A 22,999-nucleotide genomic window follows, 5' to 3' on the forward strand; every position below is an offset into this window, starting at 1 on the left:
GTTTTGACCTTGACTTCTACCTCCCTCCACTTGCCTATCAGATTCCATCTGCCCCTGGCCACCCTGGGTACCTGCTTTTCCAGGTCCAGTTTTAGTTTTGGGATTATTGTTTCCTAAGGTTTGCCCAAGTACTTGTGAAAGGGAATCAAACACCTAATGTGTGGACATTTGTCAATCCTTATAGCTGTTCAACATCTGAACCCTTTCTTGTGTTAAAGGAATCCCCATCTTACGAAACAGAGCCCTCTATTCAGCACAGAATCTGAAATTTCCATATACTCACTTTCCCAGCCACTCTTACAGCAAAAGTGCAGTCACGTGATCTAGGCTTCACCAATCAGATACTCCAGCCCTAAACTTTATGGCAGGAACCAGTGAGGTTAAGAAGCAGCAACTGGCCCAAATCCATTCTGGTGGTACTGTAGCAAGGATAGCCATGACATTCTGCTTCAGACGTAGCAAAGGCAGAGGTTCTAGTGCACACAGCACTCAATCTTCTTCTGACTTCTATATGATGTTGTACTTGTGTGTTATGTTTGTTGTTTATTGGGCTGTTAGCTCCAGGGAAGCAGGAAGCTTTCTTTTGTTCAATTGTGTGTCCCAGCATCTACAGCAGAGCTCTAGATGGGAGCCCAGTAAATATTTATGAATGAATGCACACTGAGATGACACTTTTTAATGTATCAGATTAACCAAAGTTTATCAGTGAAGGTGTGGGAAAATAAATATTTATACATTTTTGGTGAGATTATAAATTGCTACAAATTTTTAAATCTAAAATTTAAGATAATTCCACATCCAGGAATTTATCCTGTATAAGTACACTGAGATTTTAATTCAAAGATGTTCATCGCAGCATTATTTGCAATAGCAAAATATTGAAAATAAATTAAATGTCAATCCATAGGGTATTGGGTGAACAAATTTTTATATTTTCATGTAGTAGAGCTATATGCATTGACGTAGAAAGATTTCCAAGACCCAGAACAGTCTGATATAAATAGTACCTAGTACTAGTTTATAAAGACTTTAATAAAAACTTTTTTCAGAAGGGTATACATATTGTCCACCACTCAGATGTAAAAAAAAAAAAAAAAAAAAAAAAGAAGGGTATACACATGAAAGTTTTTTACAGTGTTTGCTTTGGGAAAGGGAGGGAGTTTGGGGTTGCTGAAAGGAGGGAGATTTTTGCTTGCTTATTTTATGCCTTTCTGTATTATTTGACTTTTTCCCATATGCATGTATTCCTCATATTTTCAAAAACAAAATTAAATGAGTTGCATTCTTACTAATCAAGTTAGCAAAGTATTTTGGTTTTGTTCAGTTGTTTTTAATGATAATATGCTTCACAGGAAAAGATATTGTGAAATGGATGCCCCTACACTACTAGTGGCATTGTAAATTATTATAATCTCTTTGGAAAGTGGTTTGATAATATGTAACACAAGTTTTTAAATATTCATGTCTTTTGATACTATAAAAATTTTTAGAAATATATCTTAAGGAACCTATCCCATATATGAAAAGTGCTTTATATTTAATATATAAAGGTGTCAATGAAATTATTAAAGTATCCCAACATTGGAAACAAATTCAATGTTCAATAATATTGATATATTAATTAAGGCACATCCATAGAAAGTTAATGTTATCTAATTATTTAAGGTGATATTTATAAAGATTTTATTATAAAATAAATATGTTCAAGATATAATGTTAAGAGAAAAAATAGCACACATTGTTAGACACTGTGGACAGAGTGAGCACTACCATCTTAAAAGATATTCTTAGAAAAATACTGAGAACAAAATGTTATTAATGGGTAGCAGAATTTTTTCTTACCCTAGCTTTCTATAATTTCCAAGTTTTCTATAATAAGCATTTATTTTATAATGGGAAAAAAATTCTGTAAAGAAGGAAATGAGACTCATTTAGTATGATTTGTTCATAGTCCATTTATCTGATGCTAAATTAATCTACCACTTTAATTTCTAAATGAAATTATCATGTACCGTTTCTAAAAATTGGCTACAGCATTTTGCCAAGGATCAGTCATCAAACTTGTAATTTTTATTAACCAAAGATACTAATTACTCATCGCCAAGGGCTGCTGATTGTCTTCAAATATTCCTAGCCCTCCTCTCCAGCCCATTCTTTGCCCTGGTTAAGGCTTTTATCCTGACCACCCTCTCAGCTTCATGCTTGTTTCCCTCCATTGCATCCCCATTCTGCTATTCTGGCAATCTTTCTACAACACTGACCTACCACATTATTCATTTGCCTAAACCACTCCATGGCTCTTATGGCTCCAGAACCATAGAGTTCAAGCTTCTTTATGAACCTTCAAGGCCCTCCTGCCTCGAGCCCCTGTCTGCCACAAGCCACCTCACTCCAGCTCTGAGAATACAGAAGTGCTCATGGCTCTCTGAGCTCACCCTGCCACTTCACACCATTGCTTCAGTCTGGAACCTTCTTCATCTGCTAACTCTCTGCCTTCTTCAAGCTTCAGGTCCCACATCTGCTCCTCTAGGGAGACTTCTCTGACCCACCAGGCTGGGTGACACCTCGTCCCCCGGTACACACACTTTAATAGAGAGTTTCAAAGTTGCTTCTCCAAAGCTAACAAATCAATATTGATTATCAAATCAATATTATGTATCCAAAGTATTTGTGTACATAATAATGCCTCTAACCTTTATAACACCTCTAACCTGTGAAATAGGCAAGAAAGACATAATCCCCATTTTATGAAAAAGGTAGAAAGGTAAGTTTCAAAGACAATATACTTGGTCACAGTCATGTGGCTCATAGGGTAGAGCCAGGGCTAGTACACAGGTGTTCTGACCCCTAACACAATGTTCTTTTCTCTTCCAACTTTGCTTTTTAAACTGCTAAGACTGGAAAGGTGAACCTGGAGAAGCTGAAGACTTCAACAGAAGTCTAGTTGATGGAGAATCTTGAGAACTAGTCTAAAGAGTTATTTTTGCTAGTTAACCACGATTTATTGAGTACTCATGCTGTTCCAGATTTGGTGCTACACATTTGATTGCCTTGCGCAGTGGTCAGGAGCCAGACACTACAGCCAGATGCCTGGTGTGAATCTCAGCTCTGTAGCTCAGTGTGTGCCTTTGCGAAACTCCTCCACATTGTAGTTTCTCATCTGGAAAATGGGGCTGATGAAGGCAGTCATGGTCAATACTCATACAGCCTAGAATAGTGCACACAGTATAAAGCTAAATCTATATTGTTATTATCATTACATTATCCAACCCTTAAAACATTCACAGTTTACATATGAAAACCTAAGGCCCATAGAGGTTAAGTTGCCCAAGGCCACATAACTAGTAAGTGACAGACAGAGATAGTTCCAACCTAAGCCTGTCTAAGGCTGAAGTCTGTGCTCTTTCTACCATGCAGAAATGCCTAATACTTAAGAAGTTGGGCTCTGGGGTTATAAAGTCATTGGTCAACACTTTCTGGTGGTGAGATCTTGAGCAAGTTGCTTAACCTTCTCAGTGGTGGTTTCTACGTCTCAAAATCATAGAACCTACCTCCCAGCACCACTGGGCATGTAACATGACACAATATATCTGGCACACAGGAAGTGACCACATATGTTAATTATATTTATTACACTGAGAGCTAGAGGGATGTAATGAAAAAGATGTTTGCAGACACTCTTCTTGGGGCCGGGCGCGGTGGCCCACGCCTGTAATCCTAGCACTCTGGAGGCCGAGGCAGGCGGATTGCTCCAGGTCAGGAGTTCAAAACCAGCCTGAGCAAGAGCGAGACCCTGTCTCTACCATAAATAGAAAGAAATTAATTGGCCAACTAATATATATAGGAAAAATTAGCCGGGCGTGGTGGCACATGCCTGTAGTCCCAGCTACTCGGGAGGCTGAGGCAGCAGGATTGCCTGAGCCCAGGAGTCTGAGGTTGCTGTGAGCTAGGCTGACACCATGGCACTCACTCTAGCCTGGGCAACAAAGCAAGACTCTGTCTCAAAAAAAAAAAAAAAAAGAAAAAAAAAAGAAACCCTTCTTGGCAGCTGTGTTGAAGGCCTGTGATAAAAGTAGGGAAGGGGCTGTTGCAACAAACTAGATATGAAAAGGGTGAGAACCTACCCTAGGATACTGGCTTCAACAGGAGTGCAAGAGGAGAAAGGAAATAGGAAGCTCACAGGTGAATGAGTGAGTAGGTATTATGAACATGGTTGCTAGAAGTTTGAGAGTTGTATATATATGTTATATATTATATATATTATATTGTATAAATTATATGTCTTTAGAGTTATAAATTTCATCAAGTATATTAATATTACATTTTTAAGTTTTTTTTTTTATTTCAGCATATTATGGGGGTACAAATGTTAAGGTTATGTGTATTGCCCCTGCCCCATTTTTAAGTTTTATTCAATAATTCTCAAAGATGACAATGATTTTCACTAGCTTTATTCATGATGCAGGCCTTGAACTTTTAATCTATATTACTGATGAAATTAATATGGATGATAGATATTTTCTGAACTGATTTAAGAAAATCTAACCTGATTTACTAATTCAGTTAAGACTTTAAAACTCATCAAATATCATTATAACAACTGTCAACCAGAAAATCCATGTCTGTCAAGTGGAATTATGGTGTAACAAAAACTCTGTTGGATACAGTATTCTTAGTTTACAAGGCCCAAGCAAGGGGAAAATGATGCCTAGGTATTTCTTAAGAATTGGTGGCTAAAAGCATTATATCCCAAACATATTCTTATCTCTATCCCCTTTTCCTTCTTGAAGGAATCATTCCATGGAAGTTTAGATAAGACTGCAGTCTTAGCTTCAATGACTAGACCATATATAAAAACAGAACTCTCACCCACAACCTGCAACAACCTGCCTAGGAAATCAACCCCTTATCTACAATAAACAACCAAGGAAGCTAGCCTACTGCAAGTTAAACTTATAAGAAGTCAATCTAGTTACCCCTGATGACAATCCAGGAAGCTAAACAGTAACTTCTGTAACAATCAGCCCCAAATTTCCAGGACTTCATTAATAACTGAGAGCTTCCCTAATTTTTGTTCCCACTTCCAAGTTAGGACCAACCAAAGAAAGCCAATATACACCCCTAACCAATCGCATAGGCTGTCCCACCTCTGGTTAGCTGGACTACAGCTTCCTCTTGCCAACAGCCTCCATTCAGGAAACACCTGAAGTGTCCTTTTGTCCGCTATAAAGATTTCCCACTCCCCTAGCAGCCTTTGAATTTCTGTCAACATGCAAGTGATGGTGGCTGACTCCCTTGCTATAGCAAATTCATAATAAAAATAGGCTTTGCTTTTCTCATTTGGTTGTCTCCATTTATTTCCATACTTGAGAAATAAATGGAGAAATTTTTATTATTCTGAAAGTTATGGCAAGACTCTTGGTTTTAAAAGTATCAAGAATAAGATACTTTATATTTGATATCAATAGCAATTATGAATTGTATAAACAAAGTCCAAGTGACTATTAGCACAAAGCAGGGTAGGTACAGGAATGGTATAAAAGAGGAATGTAGAATGTGTATTAAAAAGTCACCACATGGGAAGAGATAGCAAATATATGAATGTGATTTCTCTTTCCAATCACATTTCTCTTTTTTCCTTGAGAACAAGTTGCATGTGCATCACTGTTAGTCATGAAAAGCGATAATTACCATTGAAGTGATTTGCGTTTCCAATTTCCTCTACCTCTTTTAGTTCCGGGTGTTGCCTTCTTTCTTTAGCCAGCTTGAGATAAGCCTTTTGCTTTAAACAAGAGGAACATCTTTTTTATCACATACTTCACTAAGCCAGAGGACCAGCTACGTAATTTGTGGGCCTAGTGCAAAGTGAAAATGAGAGGCCCCTAGTTCAAAAATTATGAAGAACTTCCAAACGGTGACAGCAGAGCATCAACTCAAGCATGGGGCCCTTATGAGTTGCTTGCGAGGCCCACACAGGTTACACACCTGGAAAGCCAGCCCTGCTGGCCTGAAAGAGAACCAAACACGTTCTAGGAAACATTTCCCTCCTTTCTCTGCTTCATCTTCTCTTTGCTTTTCTAGGAGAATAATCTCTGGAAAATGTTATCCTTTTTATAACAATAAAACAAAAAGAAGATGAGCAGATTTTTTTCCTGACCTTTCTGCCCCAGTTACTTCCAATTTGTATTTTGGAGGTACTTTACCCCCAGGGAGGAAAAGATTCTGCTTGTGTTCTCTCTCTTTGGTCTTCATCAACTGCACTTCATCAGTTCTGAGACCTGGGATCCTAAAAACTAAGCATGTGGGACCATCAGATGCGATTCGCTAGGCTGGAAAGCCACACAAAAGCAAGACTAATGTATTCTCTTTAAGAAAGGGCAGAAATCTGTCAGTGATAGATAAAAATTAGATACTGGAAGTTTATAAACTGGGTTAAATAAATCATTAGATAGTCTGTTATTTGCTAAAAATAATAAAAGCACACATCAAATAGCAAGTGGCCATGAATATTTAACCACCACAGAGTCCTTTTTTTCATGTATAGTGCTTTGCAGCTGTTATAATGTACAACAAAGAAGGAACAGTGGGGAAGCTCTGTAGACTAAAAGGGGATTCTTGTCTTTTTACTGTAAAGAGTCAGCTATTTTTTTAAATAGAAAAAATGAACCTATGTTATCCTGCAGTTTCAAAATACCTATCTTCAGCAATAAGACCAGGTGATACTTGTAAACATGATTATCAGACAAGAAATCCATTATCCATACTCCTTTGGAAAATTTATTGGCATTGACTTTAGGCAGCATAATTTCATTAAAGGCTTGAAAGTTTTTCAGAACAGGATTTAACTAAGACTATATTCTATAAAACTAAAAAGCTATATTAATTTACATAAAACCCAAACACCTTGAACTCCAACGTGGCTTTTCTACCATCACAAACATGGGATTCATGAGTTTTGTGATCTTCTAAGGAAGTTAGGGCATTTTAGAACAGTTAACCCTCAGAATCCACGGGGGATTGGATCCAGGACCCCCATGGATACCAAAATCCATAGATGCTCCAGTCCCTGATATAAAATGGCATAGTGGCCGGGCGTGGTGGCTCACGCCTGTAATCCTAGCACTCTGGGACCAGAGGCCAAGGCGGGCGGATTGCTCAAGGTCAGGAGTTTGAAACCAGCCTGAGCAAGAGCGAGACCTCGTCTCTACTAAAAATAGAAATAGATTAATTGACCAACTAAAAATACATATACAAAAAATTAGCTAGACATGGTGGCGCATGCCTGTAGTCCCAGCTACTCAGGAGGCTGAGGCAGAAGGATTGTTTGAGCTCAGGAGTTAGAGGTTGCTGTGAGCTAGACTGATGCCACGTCACTCAATCTAGCCTGGGCAATAAAGTGAGACTCTGTCTCAAAAAAAAAAAAAAAAAAAAAGACATAGTATTTGTATATAACCTATGTATATTCCCACATATACTTTAAATCAGGTGTCCTCAAACTACGGCCCACAGGCCACATGCGGACCACCGAGGACATTTATCCGTCGCGCTGGGTGTTTTTGCAGCAGCTGCCTGTCCTGCTTAGCAGCCGACTTGTCCTGGGCCCACAGTGCGCATGTGTGGAACGTGCGCCGCACTCTCCAACGGCCCTCCAACGGTCTGAGGGACAGTGAACTGCCCCCTGTTTAAAAAGTTTGAGGACCCCTGCTTTAAATCATAACATAGATTACTTATAATACCTAATACAATATAAATGTTATGGAAATAATTGTTATACTGTACTGTTTCTTATATTATTTTTATTGTTGTGTTATTATTTTTTTCCCAAATATTGTCAATGTACAATTGGTTGAATATACAGATGTGGAACACACAGATACAGAGAGCTAGTGTACTTACTTTAACTTTGTTCAGGATCTCAGGCCCCTAGAGATTAAGGTACTAATAGGTCTTGTTATGTCTTTCTTCATTCTCTTGCTCACACAGCATTTGTGCTGGTGAACATTTCCTGGGACCCATTCGAGCTAGTGTGCTCGTTGCTCCCATAACCCAAGATCTTTTAATTCCCTTCCCCTCCCTTCAACCCTCATGCTTTAGAAATGTTCGTCACCAAAATCTATTCACCTAGTGTAGCCTTAATATGGGAAGCTGTTATCTCTATTAGGCTTTATAAATTAACTAAAATAATTCATGGATTTTCTCTTAATAATAATAATAACTAAGTGTATTGTGCCAGGCACTATTTAGTCATATTGTATCCATCATCTCCATGTAGATTCCCCTAATAAGCTTATGTATGATCTCCCTGTTCACAGTTAAGGAAAATGAGCCTTAGAGGGGTTAAGTAACATGCTCAAGGTCACCCAGCCATTACTCCATTTGCCCATGCCCACAAAACTAGTTGGTGCCAGTCCAGGACTAGAACACCCCTCTTCTGAATCCTAGCTCTGTGGTCTTTTTTTTTTTTTTTTATCTCAACAAATATTTATCAAACTACAACTACATGAAAGGCATTGTGTTGGATTCCAAGGGAATACCAAGAATTATACATGCTCTCTTCAAAATCATTTCCAAAATGCTCCCTGCTTTTAGGTTTATACTGCACACTGACATACCATGAAAATAATTTTCTTAAAGTCTTTTTGGCTCAAAGTATTTTCAGCTGTTCTCTGTTTCATACAGCACCAGTTCAAGTCCCTGCACAAGGCACTAAAGAAGCTGGTATGGTAGACAGAGCACGAATGTGCTGACAGATGTGGGTTGCAGCCCAGGGCTGTCAACAACTAGCCTTGCGACCTTAGACATATCACAGAATCTGAGGATCAGTGTTCTCATCTGTGAGCCTGGGAAATGACAGGGTTGTTGGAGGCATTCAATAAAGTAAATGAAGGGCCTGGCATATAGTGGATAGCTATAGGACTCAGTTGCCTTCTCTGTCCCTTCCACCAAATCTAGCTCCAATCTAATTTTCCATGACATACATGGTCCAGTTCAGCCAGGCTGTCTGCTTACCATCTCCTGGGCATGGTTACACAATCCTGCCTTTTCTTAAACATTCTCCTCAGTCTAGAGGGCCCTCCTTTCTCCTCCCCAGCTACTAAATCCTCAACCTCCAAGACCCAGATCAAGCCTTGCTGCTTCTCTACAGCCCTCCTGAGACCACTCTCTCATGCATCCCTGATAACCACTGTCTGTTGTGGAGCCAGTACTTTGCACTGTTCTTAAAATTTTCATGCTTGTCTTATCTCTCCAAAGGTGCTGTAAGCTGCTCGGGGGCAAGGATGGGACCTTCTTTTCCCTGTATCATCCACAGAGATGACTGCATTGTGACACCCACGACAAGTGTTCCATAATCACATGCTGAGTGTGTGAATGAGTGCTGCATCATATAGCATTTTGTTAAATTACATGTGTGTGCCTGGGGGTTGAAATGTGAGAAAATGACACTGCTATTTCTCCTGCTTCTCCTCCCTCTGATGCAGATTGCTTTTTTAAAAATTATCTGTACAACCTGTTTTTTCTTTAACACGTAGTATTTTTTTCTCCAATATTTCAATACACCACTTAAAATCTGGCCTAAAAAAGAAAGTATTTAAGAGTATGTTTCAAATGGGGGAAGGAAAAAAAAAAAACCCCAGCAGCTATGACTAATGTCTTCAATTTATAGTATATCCAATTTGGAGAGGACCATGCTTTTTCATAAGGTTGCATAACTGTTAACAAAAACATTTTCAGCCACAGGATGTGTTTTTGAAAGAATGTAGCCCTTTGTTAGACTAGGAAAAATGTAAAAAACCAAGGACCCAGCTTTCCTCGATACCCATCTTACCCTGCTGTATAAAGAAAGCACTCTAATACTTGCCAAATTGAATGTCCTCTCCTCATATAATATATGATGGTGGGCAGAAAGTAGGTTGGCTCATTCATGGTAATAATGGTTCATTTTAATTCTAGATAGCTTGTCCTTGAGAACCATGTAGGTATTGCCAGCTATTGAGTATCAGTACTAAGAATGATTAAAGGGAATGAGTTCATCCCTGCAAAGTCTAAAAAATAAAAAGATAAAAAAAAATCAACTAAAAGGAATGAGTGAGAGATGATGTGTGATTTCTACATCTACCTTTCTGGATTAGATAATCAAAACAAAGGGGCTTGTATATTATCCACTTTCTAATATTTGTTGTTACAGCTCTTTGGAGGTGGAACAACAGTGAATAGTCTTTCAAATCAATCATGAGTACAGAACTCCAGTTAACTTGTTGACTGCAGGCATGTGAGGAAGTGAGACCCTGGGTGGATAATAGGTCACATGGGCAAATACCTGAAGTTAACAAGGTATTTCAGCAGTCTTTTCCACTCTCATTTGTGAGAATGTAAAATTTGGGCCAGAACTAAGATATTATATGAGTATGACCTAAGAATGAACTTAACATAATCTCTTTAAAACACACAAAAATAAACTTTTTAAAGTTCGTGAACTGTAACTTACCAATAGTCCAATAGAAAAGTTTAAACTCTTAGTTGTATAACAGTGCAAAATTTTATTTTTAAGCATGCAAAAAAAAAAAAAAGGTAAAAAGCAACAACATCTGATCCTATTGTCTATATCAAGCTAATAAGAACAGGTTTTAAATTCTAAACTCTTATTTTGTTTTTTAGTATTCGTTTTACTGCTGAAGTAGGTGATGTGAGAATTAAGATCTATAGAACAGTTTTGAATCAATGATCAAAAGCAAAAAATTGTTTTCAAGGACAGGAATGAATTCTGACATTTTAATTACAAGCTCAGTAGAAAGTTTGGTAGTAGACTGTGAGCTCTGAAAATTATTATGTTGTCATTACAAATTAATGACTATAAAAGAAGTCAGTTTTGAATACTAATGGTAAATTACAGAGAAAAATTTAATGGAACTTCTTTGTATCTCCTGATGTACCAAGAGTATTAATCATACTTGATTTAAAAAATCCAAACAGTTAAAAAATACAGAGACATAGATTTTTTAAATGGTACATAAATACAAGCCAGATTTTTCTTAGCAATTCAAAAGGTGCTCATCATCAAAGGTGTAACATCAGAAACCTAGAAGCAACCTAAATGTTCAACAATATGAGAATGAGTAAGTAAATTATAGTACATTCAATTGGTAGATTATGCAATTATTAAAAATTATAAATATAAATTATATCATGGATTGAAAAATGTACATAGGCATGCCTAGGAGATATTCCATGTTTAGTTTGAGAGCACTGTAATAATACTAGTATTGCAATAAAGCAAGTCACACAAATTTTTTGGTTTCCTCATGCATAGAAAAGTTATATTTACACGATAAGTAGCTTTATGTCTAAAAAACAATTTATATACCTTAATTTTGAAATGCTTTATTGCCCAAAAAAGGCTAATGATCACCCAAGCCTTCAGGAATTCATAATCTTTTTGCCTATAGGGTCTTGCCTTGATGTTAATGGCTGCTGACTGATCAGGGTGGTGGTTGTTGAAGATTGGGGTGGGTGTGGCAATTTCTTAAAATAAGATAACGATGAAGTTTGCTACATCAACTGACTCTTCCTTTTATAAAATATTTCTCTGTAGCATGCAATGCTTTTTGATAGCATAATACCCACAGTAGAACTACTTTCAAAATTGGACTCAATTCTCTCACACCCTGTTGCTACTTTACCAACTAAGTTTATGTAATATTCGAAATCCTTTTTTTAATGTATACAGTGTTCATAGCATCTTCACCAGGAGTAGATTCCATCTCAAGAAACCCCTTTCTTTGCTGGTCCATAAGAAGCAATCCCTCATCCATTCAAGTTTGATCATGAGATTGCAGCAATTCAATCACATCTTCAGACTTCACTTCTAGTTCTCTTGCAATTTCCACCACATCTGTAGTTACTTCTTTCACTGAAGTCTTGAACCTCTCAAAGTCATCCATGAAGGTTGGAATCAACTTCTTCTAAACTCCTGTTAATGTTGCTATTTTGACCTCCTCCCCATGAATCACAAATGTTCTTGATGGCATCTAGAATGGTGAATCCTTTCCAGAAGGTTTCAATTTACTTTCCCAGATCCATCAGAGGAATCACTATCATGGCAGCTATAGCCTTACAAATTGTATTTCTTAAATAATAAGACTAGAAAGCTGAAATTACTCTTTGATCCATGGGCTACAGAATAGATGTTGTGTTAGCAGGTGTGAAAATAACATTTCCTTGTACAGCTCCATTAAAGATCTTGGGTGACCAGGCGTATTGTCAATGAGTAGTAATATTTTAAAAGCAATCTTTGTTTCTGAGCAGGTCTCAACAGTGGGCTTAAAATATTCCATCAACCATGCTATAAAGTGGTATGCTATCATCCAGGGCTGTTGTTCCATTTATAGAGCACAGGCAGGGTAGATTTAACATAATACTTAAGGGCCGTAGGATTTTCAGAATGGTAAATGAACATTAGCTTCAACTTAAAGTCACCAACTGCATTAGCCCCTAACAAAAATCAGCCTGTCCTTTGAGGCTTTGAAGCCAGGCATTCACTTCTCTCTAGCTATGAAAGTCATAGATGGCATCTTCTAATAGAAGGCTGTTTCATCTTCACTGAAAATCTGTGGTTTAATATAGCCACCTTCATCAGTGGTCTTAGCTAGATCTTCTGGATAACTTGTTACAGCTTCTACATCAGCACTTGCTGCTTTGCCTTGCAATCTCATATTATAGAAACAGCTTCTTTCCTCAAACCTCATGAATCAAACTCTGCTAGCTTCAAACCTTTCTTCTGGAACTTCTTCACCTCTCTCAGTGTTCACAGAATGAAAAAGAGGACTCTTTGGTTTAAGGGAATGTTGTGTCTGGTTTGATCTTCCAGACCACTAAATAATCTGGTTTATTATCTGGTCTATTATCTAAATAATAGATCTGGTTTGATCTATCCAGACCACTAAAACTTTCTCCATAAGACTGTTTTGCTTTTTTATCCTTTGTGTGTTCACTGAAATAGCACTTTTAATTTCCTTCAATAATTTTTCCTTTGCATTCACAGCTTGGCTAGATGTTTGGCACAAGAGGCCTAGCTTTGGCCTCTGTTGGTTTTGACATGTCTTCCTCACTAAGCTTTCTACCTTTTGATTTAAAATGACAGACATGAGACTCTTCCTTTTACTTGAACAGGTAGGGGCCATTGTAGGATTATTAATTGGCCTAATTTCGATATTGTTGTATCTCAGGAAACAGGGAGGCAATAGGAGAGAGAGAGAGGAAGGGGAATGGCAGGTCAGTGGGACAGTCGGAACAAACAACATTTATCAATTAAGTTCACAATCTTATATGGGTGCAGTTTGTGGTGCCCCAAAACAATTGCGGTAGTAACATCAAAGATCATTGATCACAAATAACCATAACAGATATAATAATAATGAAAAAATTAGAAATATGAGAGTTACCAAAATGTGACACAGAGACATGAAGTTAACACATGCCATACTGTTGGAAAAATGGCATCAATAGACTTGCTCAATGAAAGGTTGCCACAAATCTTCAACTTTAAAAAAAAACAATACCTGCAAAGCACAATAAAGCAAAGTATTCTAAAATGAGATATGCTTGTAATGTAGTTTTAAATCTTATATATGTAAACATTTATTTATGCTATGAGTGTACCATGTAAAAATATGCATTAGAGAAAATAACAGAAAATAAAGTACAAAATGTCTATAAAATTTATATTTGTACAGTATGAATTTTTTCAAATTTCATGTAATGTTTTAAATTATATCTATAGTTTTTAAAAATTAATTTCCATTTTTAAAGTACTATCATTTGCTGGAGTATATTCATTAGTTTGAACTGTATGGAATTGCCAATTTTCAAACATTTTGACCTATAAAAATTGCAATGTATAGTTCATCATAATAGTGTGTTATGTATTATAATTATACAGTTAACAAAATGAATCTGTTTTTGGAAGAAAACTTGCTAACTCCTATTCTAAAATGTCCTTAAGCTTCAAAATGGAGTCTAACTTTTGGAAAATTATTAGTGAAATAAAAACCTGAAAATCACATTTAAAAGTTGTGACTTTAAGATAATCAGAACCCAAGGGAGGGTTTCAGTTTTTAAGAAAATGAACTCAGTTCAGACTATTCTGAGTTGATGCAGAGCTACTGGCATTGAATTTTTTTTTTTTTACATCTTTGAAATTAAGTGTCATGTTCATTTTTAATTATTCAATGGCCAGTATAAAGTAAAACATTCATAATTTAATAAGTAAATTTGCTTCTAACCTGTGCTAGGAATGACATTTAAATTGCTTCATACTCTGTGATTACTCAGAGATAATTAGTCCTCTAAATATTACTGTAATGAAACCATGAGTTTAATGAATCATACAAGTTCAAACCACATAGAATCTTTACTGAATATTTAAATCCAGCAAAAAAAATTATTTAACGATTGGTTAGAATTTTAAAAAATGTTTAGGGCAAGCCAGGCCATGAAAATGTGAAGTGAAATTAAATGTATTCATAATTTTGAAAAAAAGAGTCCTAGAAAAAAGAAGTTGACCAACTTGGGTTTGAGGTAAAAAGAGACTTCACCTTTTCTATTCAATTCCTACTGTAAGTATTTGGCACTATGGATCAGTGTTTCTGGATTTTGGTGAAACATTTTGCAGTCTTTTAAAATATTTTTGTTAATAAAGTATAAAAATATGGAGTCCTTGAAGGAAAAGGTAGGAGGGTCTGTGTGTATGTTTGTATTCATAGTTGTATCAGCACCAACCATAGTGCCTGGGACATGGTAGATGACAAATAAAAGTTTAATAAACACGTGGGTTGGTCGAACAGATATTAAAAACAAAAGTACAAATAAAGTGCTTGAAGAGAGATATTTTATATACCCTGAGCTTGACTATTAAGTCCTATTTCCAGTGCCTTAGTTTCTTAGAGGAGGGCCTCATCTGAAGTTCTCTTCTTTCCATACAGTTAGCTAAACCCAAGTAGGCCTGCACTTCTGTGATGGCTCCACTTCCCAACCTAAAGATGCTATTTGTTATTACTATGAAATCCAGTAAAATATTTAACTTTGCCTTGCTACAAGTGAGTAATGTGCATCTCTGAAGACCTCTGTGCAGGGAATCACCCAGTCTCTGCCAGAAGATTCCACTTGGGGCATTGCTTCACAATGACTATTGGGAACACTTGGGCTTTTGGCCGATCTGTCCATTCATTCATTCAACAAATATTTATTGAGAACCCATTTATACCCATTTATCCTCACTAACACTTGATATTGTTCATCCTACTAATTATAGTCATTCTGGTGGGTATGAAGTGGTGTTTTGGTTTATTCTTCCCTAATGACTAATGAATTGAGCATCTTTTCATATGTTTATTATATATATATATCTTTTGAAGAAGTGACTATTCAAAACCTTTGCCCATTTTTAAATGTGGTTATTTGTCTTTTTATTACTTAGTTTTAAGACCTTTTTATATATTCTAGACATAAGTCCCTTATTGGATATATGATTTGCATATGTTTTATCCAATCCTGTGGGTTGTCTTTTCACTTTCTTGATAGTGTCTTTTAAAGTTTTTAATTTTGATTATCTCCTGCATTCTCTGCCGGGCACTAGGGACACAATAGTGAGCAAGACCGGAAAAGGGTATCCCTCTCATGGAGGTAACTGTCCTGTAAGAGAAAAAGGACAACAATAATCTGTAATCAAGGGCCATAAGGGAAATATACCCAGTCTTGTGAGGCCAACTTAAAAGGTAACCTCCCCTAGTTTGAATGTTAAGAAATGCATATGCAAAAAAGAGACTTGGTGAATGTGCTAACTCCCAAATGCCTGGGTTCTAGATCCTACTTGGACAATAGCTGCCTTTATGACCTTAGGCACATCATTGAAGCTGTCTTGGCCTCATTTACTTCATCTACAAAATGGAAGTGTTAGACTCAGTGATCTCTACGTCCTTTCCATTTCTCATACAGGTTTTTAAAATTATTATTCTTATTAGCTTTATTGAGGTATAACTTACATACCATACAATTCACCCATTGTAATCGTATAATTAAATGACTTTTAGTACATATACAAAGTTGAGAAACTATCACCACGATATGATTTTAGAACATTTCCAACACCTCAAAAAGAAATCTTGTACCCATTTACAATCACTTCCCATTCCCACCCCCAGACCTTGACAACTGCTAACCTACTTTCTGTCTCTACAGATTTGCTTTTTTTTTGGACATTCTGTATAAATGGAATCCTACAATATGCATTCTTTTGTGTCTTGCTTCTTTCACTGAACATGACATCTTTGAGATTTTATAAGGATTTATGTTGAAGCATGTATCAGTATTTTGATTCTATTTTATTGGTGAATAGTATTCTGTTGTTCTAGTTCTTTAATCCACTTCCCATTGATTGACATGTGTTATTTACACGTTTTTCCTTAGCTATTGTGAATAATGCTGCTATGAACATTTGCACACAAGTCTTTGTGGCAACATTGTTTTTATTTCTTCTCAGTAGATACCTAGGAATGGAATTGCTGGGTCATGTGGTAATCCTATGGTTAACATTTTGAGAAACTGCCAAACTATTTTCCAAAGTGGCTGTACCGTTTTATTAATATACTTCCATCAGCAATATATAAAGGGCCTAATTTCTCCACATGCTCAATAACATTTATTATTGTCCATCCTATTAATTATAGTCATTCTGACGGGTATGAAGTAGTATTTGATTTACTTTTCCCTAATGACTAATGATATTGAGCATCCTTTCATATGTTTATTATATATAGATTTTTGGAGAAGTGTCTATTCAAAACATTTGCCCAATTTTAAATTTGGTTATTTGTCTTTTTATTATTTAGTTGTAAGACTTTCTTATATATTGTGGATATAAGTCCTTTATTGGATATATGATTTGCAAATATTTTATCCAATTCTGTGGGTTGTCTTTTCACTTTCTTGATAGTGTCTTTTAAAGTTCTTAATTTTGATTAAGTCTAATTTATCATGTTTTTTTCTTTTATTGCTTGCCTAATCCAGACTCACAAAGATTTACTCCTATTTTTTCTTCTAAGAGTTTTATAGTTTTATCTCTTACATTTAGATTTTTTATCCACTTTGAACTAATCTTTGTATATGAGGTGAGGATCCAAATGTATTTTTTATATGTGCGTACCCAATTGTTCCAGCACCATTTGTTGAAAAGACTATTCTTTTCCCATTGGTTTTTCTTGGCACTTTTGTCAAAAATCAATTGACCGCAAATGTAAGGGCTTATTTCTGGGCTTTCAATTCTGTCCCGTTGATTTTTAAGTTTGTCTTTATGCCAGTATCACATTATCTTTTTTTTCTGGCCCCTGCCCCCATAATCTATCACACTGCTTCATTGCTGTAGCTTTGTAGTAACTTTTGAAATTGGGAAGTGTCCAACTTTGTTCTTCCTTTTCAAGATTGTTTTTTGGCTATTCTGGGTCTTTGCATTTCCATAAGAATGGGGGTCAGATTGTTGATTTCTGTGAGAAAAAAAGCCAGCAGGGACTTCTTTTTGTCTAAATATATTTTTAAAACATTATTGAGACATATTTTGAATATAATTCACCCTTTTTAATTTTCCAATTCCATGATTTTTACAGTAAATGTATCAAGTTGTGCAACTATCACTATGGATCAGTTTTAGAACATTTTTACCACCCCAGTAGGATGATACTTCATGCACATTATTGTTAATTCTTATTTCTCCTTACTCTACTCCAGGCAACTACTTTCTATCTCTAAAGCATTGCCTTTTCTGGATATTTTATATGAATAGAAACATGCAATATATGGCCTCTCTCTCTTGTGTCTGGGTTTTACTGTGAATTAAGTTTTTGAAGTTCATCCATATGGAAGCATGTATCTATAGTTTGTTCCTTTTTATTGCTGAATAGTATTCCATTGTACAGATATATTAATAACATGTTATATATCCATTCACCAGTTGATGGAATGTAGATTATTTCTCATTTTTGGCTATTGTGAATAATGCTGCCAAGAACAATCATGTACAAGTCTGTATGTGTGTATGTTTTCATTTCTCTTGGGCAGATACCCAAGAGTGGAAATGCTGGACCATATAGTAAATTTATGTTTAACTTCTTAGGAAGTTGCCAAACTACTTTCCAAAGTGGCTGTACCATTTTAAATTCCCATCAGTAATGTATGTGGATTCCTGTCCTTTCCAACATTAATCATTGTCTTTTAAGCATTCTAGTTGGTATGAAATGATATCTCATTGTAGTTTTAATTTGCATCTTTTCATGTGTTTATTAGCTATTCATATATCTTCTGTGATGAAATGTCTACTCATGTTAACTTTTTAGTTTAAATATTTTTATTTCCTCAAATATTCTTATTTCCTCAAATATTCTTTCCATAAAATAATTTCTTTTTTTTTTTTTTTTTTGAGACAAGAGTCTCACTTTGTTGCCCAGGCTAAAATGAGTGCCATGGCATTGTGGCATCAGCCTAGCTCACAGCAACCTCAAACTCCTGGGCTCAAGCAATCCTACTACTACAGGCATGCACCACCATGCCCGGCTCATTTTTTCTATATATATTAGTTGGCCAATTAATTTCTTTCTATTTATAGTAGAGACAGGGTCTCGCTCTTGCTCAGGCTGGTTTCCAACTCCTGACCTTGAGCAATCTGCCCGCCTCAACCTTCCAGAGTGCTAGGATTACAGGCATGAGCCACCGCGCCCGGCCCTAAAATAATTTCTTGACCTTCCCCATCTGGTTAACCTCCATGGACACAATGTTTCTCATAGAATATTAAGACAGAATTCAATACAATGGGCTATAGTATAATTGCTGTGATGAGTTCAGAGAGGGTAGATTCTTATTTTCCAATATTTGAACACTATATTCTCCTAATGTAGCCTAACATTGCACATTTTTAAAAATGCACTGTTGCAGCCAAAACCATCTTGAGAAATAAAGCTGGAAGCCTCACACTTCCTGATTTCAAAATATATTACAAAGCTACAGCAGCCAAAACAGTATTATGCTGACCTAAGGATATATACAAAGACCTATAGAACAGAATAAAGAACCCAGAAATAGACCCTCACGTATATGGCCAAATGACTTCAACAAAGGTGCTAAGGCTACACAATGGAGAAAGGATAGTCTCTTCAACAAACAGTGCTGGGAAAACTGGATATACATGTGCAAAAGAATGAAGTTGGACCCCTTCCTTACATCAAATATAAAAATTAACTCAAAATGCATCAAAGACATAAGCTGTAAGACCAAAAGCTATAAATAAAACTTTTAGAAGAAAACATAGGGCAAAATTTCATGACATTGGATTTGGTAATGATTTCTTGGATATGATCCCAAAAGCACAGACAACAAAAGCAAAAATGGACAAATGGGACTACATCAAACCTAGAACCTTCTGTGCATCCAAGGAAATAATCAACAAAGTGAAAAGGAAACCTACAGAATGGGAGAAAATATTTGCAAGCCATATATTTGATAAGGGATTAATATCCAGAATATATAAAGAGCTCCTACAACTCAACAATAAAACCCAAATAACCCAATTTAAAAATGGGCAAAGGACTTGAATAGATATTTCTACGAAGAAGATACATGTATGGCCACAAGCATATGAAAAGATGCTCAACACCTCTAATCAGGGAAATGCAAATCAAAGCCATAATGAGGCTCACACTCATTATGATAGCTATTATAACACACACACACACACAAGTGTTGGTGAAGATGTGGAGAAATTGGAACCTTTGTGCACTGTTGGTGAGAATGTAAAATGGTGTAGACACCATGGATAATATGGAGGTTCCTCAAAATATTAAAAATAGAATTACCATATGATCCAACAATTTCACCTCTGGATATACACCCCAAATAACTGAAAGCAGAATCTCAAAGAGGTATTTAAATGCCCATGTTCATTGTAGCATTATACCCAATAGCCAAGAGGTAGAAGCAACTTGAATGTCCATCAGTGGATGAATGTATAAATAATATGTGGTATATATATATATATATATATATATATATATACATACAGTGGAGTACTATTCAGCCTTGAAAAGAAGGAAGTCCTTTCACATGCTACAACATGGGCGAAACTTGAGGACATTATGGTAAGTGAAACAAGCTGATTGCAAAAAGAGAGATACTGCATGATTCCACTTCCATAAAGTATAAAGTCGAACTTTTAGAAACAAAAAGTAGAATGGTGGCTGCCAGGGGACGAGGGTAGGGGTGGGAAGTGGGGAGTTGTTGTTCAATGGTTAGAGTTTTAGTTTTACAAGATGAAAAAATTCTAGAGATTTGTTGCACAACAATGTGCAAATAGTTAACACTACTGATCTGTAGATTTAAAAATGGTTAAGATGGAAAGAAATAAATCTTAGGCAATTTGATTTTTCAAGAAGCAAACATCTTTAAATGTTATTAAGAAACCAATTCATCGTACAGACTGTACCTTATATCATGACTTCATCTAAATGTATCCAAATACACAATAGCAATTAGCTTTTCTTTTTAGGTATACTTACCATAAAAATGTGCAATAATCAGTCTCTTTTGTTTCAACCAAGGGTTCACAGATTTTTTTTTTCTATGAGAATGTTATTTTAGATACTAGAGTTATTATTTTATTTAAAGAAGTTTAGAGGCCGGGCGTGGTGGTTCACGCCTGTAATCCTAGCACTCTGGGAGGCCGAGGGGGGCGGATTGCTCGAGGTCAGGAGTTCGAAACCAGCCTGAGCAAGAGCGAGACACCGTCTCTACTATAAATAGAAAGAAATTAATTGGCCAACTAAAAATATATAGAAAAAATTAGCCGGGCATGGTGGCGTATGCCTATAGTCCCAGCTACTCAGGAGGCTGAGGCAGCAGGATTGCTTGAGCCCAGGAGTTTGAGGTTGCTGTTAGCTAGGCTGACACCACGGCACTCACTCTAGCCTGGGCAACAAAGTGAGACTCTGTCTCAAAAAAAAAAAAAAAAAAAAAGAAGTTTAGAGCTTCACCGAGTTTGAAAGAGGAACTCCTTCAATATTTAGTAACTACATTTTAGCATTTGGATCATTTGCAGCTTTCCTTACCTCCTCAATTTAATTGCAAGCACCTTCAACAGAGTGATAGCAAACTAATTAGCAATTCCTTTTCCTTAAAAAATACTTCTAATCAAGGAAGATAATCATTTTTGATTAAACAACAACCAGAGCTATCAAATGTAAATTTGCAATTGATTACAGAAAAAATATAGTGTGTGCTTTTCCTCTTAATAACTTTTAAGCATTATTTTTCCCACTCAGTTATATTTAGTTTCTCAGATTAATTTAAGCTGATTCATCCCTTTTGATGGTATACTCCCTAGGAATTCTATATGACTTCCCAGAAGAATAATCCTTGTGCAAATAAAATACCCAGATACAAAGTATGCATATGATAAAAAGAAATCTGGCAGTTGCCCAAGTATTTTAATAATTTGGGTGCCACTAACCTGCTATAATTCAGTCTTTCGAATCTGTCAGGGTAAAATGGTAAGGTCACAAGGAAATAATATTTAGTCCTAAAAGATAAAAAGCTGACTATCTAGAATGACTGTCTCTTCTTAGAAAAGAATTAATTCTTTCATCCATTTATTCATTCATCCAGTAAAAGATGTAATGAGCACCTATAATGTTCCAAATACCATCCAAGGTCCTGGGAATCTATCAGTAGGAAAGACAGTTCCTACCCTCATGGAGTTTACCAGCTGTTTGGGAAGACAGGCAATTAATGGGCAATTGCAAATCAGCATAAGGTCTGCTACCAGTGGGAGATAAGTGGGGTAGACATATTATAAAAGGGGCTCCTAACATTGTGGGAGTTAGGGAGCTAGCATGAGTTTAGTCCTGGAGGACCAATAGTGGATAGGGAGTTAAGGTAACAGAAGAAAGATCAACATGTGCAATTCCAGAGGTGAGAAAGAGCATGTCTTTTGGGAAGACCTATAAGAAGTTCAGCATGTCTGTAATAGAAGCAAGAGGCAATAATGGTAAGAAAAGAGGCTGGAGTGGTAAAGAAGGACCATTTTGTCAAGAACAGTATGTACCTTCTGAAGAAATTTGCATGCTATTCTCAAAACAATATCTACTATAAAGTCTCTTTTAATGGATTTTATTTATCAGAAAAGTTTAAATTTACCTCTTTTCTCCCACATGCACCATACTGGATTGCAAATGGGTCTGTCTCCAGTTCAGAAAATGCTGTGCAAAGGCAAAACATGCTGGTAGTTAAACACTATTCTTCACTCTCTGAGTTATACTTAACTTCCATTTTATACAAATAGGTACAGGAAGATAGGAGAGTGATGACAGAAAGGTAAACCCAAGCTTGAAGTTGCCTTTCTGAAATGTAATATGAAAAATGATAAAAATAATGAGATCATCTGTTTGTATTAATCCTTAACAAGGGTAGGATGTAAAGCACAGTTAAAAGAGATTCCTCTTAGACAAATGGTAGGACATTTCTTCTATGTCAAAAACAACACAAGAAAAAAAAACAAAGAACCCGAATCTTAAATTGCCAATAAGCAGCTAAATTGTTTAGGGAAAACACAAATTATAATCCCAGTGGCAGAACATACTGTTAAAATAGCATGACCATATTTGCAGGCAACAAAATGGCTGGGCAATTGTTTTGCAACACAGTGTAGCATATTGGTTAAGAACTACAGCATTTGCCTCACATCTAGATTTAAATCCTGATTCTGCCACTTACTGTCAACTTTCGCCTCACATTTCTCACATTTGGTTTTTCTAGTGCTGTTGAGCAAGAAACAAGCTCTTTTCACATCAGAATCTACAAGAAGTGAGACTTTAAAAAAGCAACTGATGACATAGATCCTTGATTATACAAAGAAAAATAGTTTATTATTTTAGTCGAACAAAAATTTCTTGAGTATAGAGGGTGCACT

At 36.2% G+C, this 22,999-nt stretch overlaps 1 long non-coding RNA gene across 1 annotated transcript in view; it reads left to right on the forward strand.

Annotated features, from left to right (window-relative positions):
- LOC105878736 (uncharacterized) overlaps positions 1–22,999 on the forward strand; it is an 89,983-nt gene that overhangs the window by 65,703 nt on the left and 1,281 nt on the right. The gene's annotated exons all lie outside the window — the stretch shown is intronic.

This window comes from Microcebus murinus, chromosome 2 (genome assembly GCF_040939455.1).
Source record: "Microcebus murinus isolate Inina chromosome 2, M.murinus_Inina_mat1.0, whole genome shotgun sequence".
Lineage (NCBI taxonomy): Eukaryota > Metazoa > Chordata > Mammalia > Primates > Cheirogaleidae > Microcebus > Microcebus murinus.